This window comes from Penaeus monodon, chromosome 24, assembly GCF_015228065.2.
Source record: "Penaeus monodon isolate SGIC_2016 chromosome 24, NSTDA_Pmon_1, whole genome shotgun sequence".
Lineage (NCBI taxonomy): Eukaryota > Metazoa > Arthropoda > Malacostraca > Decapoda > Penaeidae > Penaeus > Penaeus monodon.
This window is the reverse complement of record NC_051409.1, coordinates 864,716-866,225: the sequence shown is the minus strand read 5'-3', so window position 1 is coordinate 866,225 and position 1,510 is coordinate 864,716. Positions and strand designations below refer to the sequence as shown.

General features: G+C 47.2%; 1 pseudogene; it reads left to right on the top strand.

Moving 5' to 3' along the window:
• Positions 1-1,510, top strand: part of LOC119588795 — a 95,756-nt pseudogene that overhangs the window by 92,209 nt on the left and 2,037 nt on the right.

Below are 1,510 nucleotides of genomic sequence, written 5' to 3'. Positions count from 1 at the left end.
ACAATGTTGGATCGGTATCAATGGAAACGATAACCTTTTTTTAAAAACTGAAATTGCACAAAAATGACAGACAAACAAATCATTGAAGGTAAAGGCAGCACGCTAAGAATAGGAAAAAAATAACGAATCAGATTCCCATTATCGGACTTTCAAATTAATCAAGGATGTTCGAGATTCCTCTGCCTTATGATCACGCGATTAGTTTAATTACTTTGTCGCTTAGCCTGACATCCCTCGTACCCAAGGGACGGGGTGAGTCGCCTGTGTTATGATGTTAAAACCTGTACTTATACATATTCCAACGGATTTGGTCACCTCCTAACCTAGTGACCAAAGCAAGTATTCTTTAATTAAGTTAAGTTACATGTTATGTGTTTCATTTATAAGCTAAGTAAATACAGTCAGTGTGTGAGGATATTGAAATGGCCAGCCAACAGATGGCGCGATGAGGATCCTGTATCTGTCTGACCTGCACGCTGACCTACTTTACGACGAAGGCAGTGCCGTGCACTGCGCTCACCCTAGCTGCTGCTGCCACGCCTACGGAGACCCCAGGTCAGGAGAGGAGGCGGCTGGGCGCTGGGATGCCCTGGCCTAGTGCGACATCCTGCTGCGCACTCTAGTCGACCTCCTCGACCAAGCGGCGCGCACACAGCCTGACCTTGTGTGAGTCGTGCGCCCTGTTTATATAAATAATAGATTTTGTAAACGAATATGTGATTAACATTTTGTTTGCACTACACGCTGCCGTTTCCAGCTTTTGAATCCAAGTAGACATGGGTAACTGTCTACAGAACAGTTCATCTTCATTGCCTTCAGATCGACCATAAATAAGCCTTCCGTGTTAATGCCAGTAACCGTAACTCCGGTTCCTCAGCTACGTGACGGGCGACCTCCCCCTTCACGACGTGTGGGCGCAGAGCCACGCCACCAGCCTGCTCGCCATTAACACGTCCGTGCAGCTCATTGCCAGGCACTTCCCTGGCGTGCCCATCCTGCGCACTGTAGGAAACCACGAATCTGCGCCCGTTAACAGGTAAGCGAGGCGGCTAACGGTATTATCCGCCTGCTAATTCTGATGGATAAAATAAATAATAATGTGGTGAAATGTAACAGTGACTGGGGCCGTGAATAAGGACGTTAGCATACAAATGGATCGAAATACATCGCAAGACACTTCTAATATTCCTATGCATTCCTGCATAGGTCGTCTAAAGGGTTTGATTCCATCTCGTTTGCATTTGCTAATTAAGAGTTGGTACCATGAAGTGGTGAGTCCTGGCTCACATTAGCTGCGTACCAGAAGGAGAGAGCCAAGTGCCGCGTCTCAGTACGAAGCTCATGCTCCCCAGAGGGAGAGAAGGAGGCGATGAAGGGGAGTGTGGAAGGGCTGTTCGAGGCTTTTTAATCCTTGTCCAAGCCCGTGGATGGGGTTTAAGGCCTGCGCTGTTATTCTGACTGTGGGCGATGAATGTGTGATATATGTTTATATACGTTGATATTCTATTGT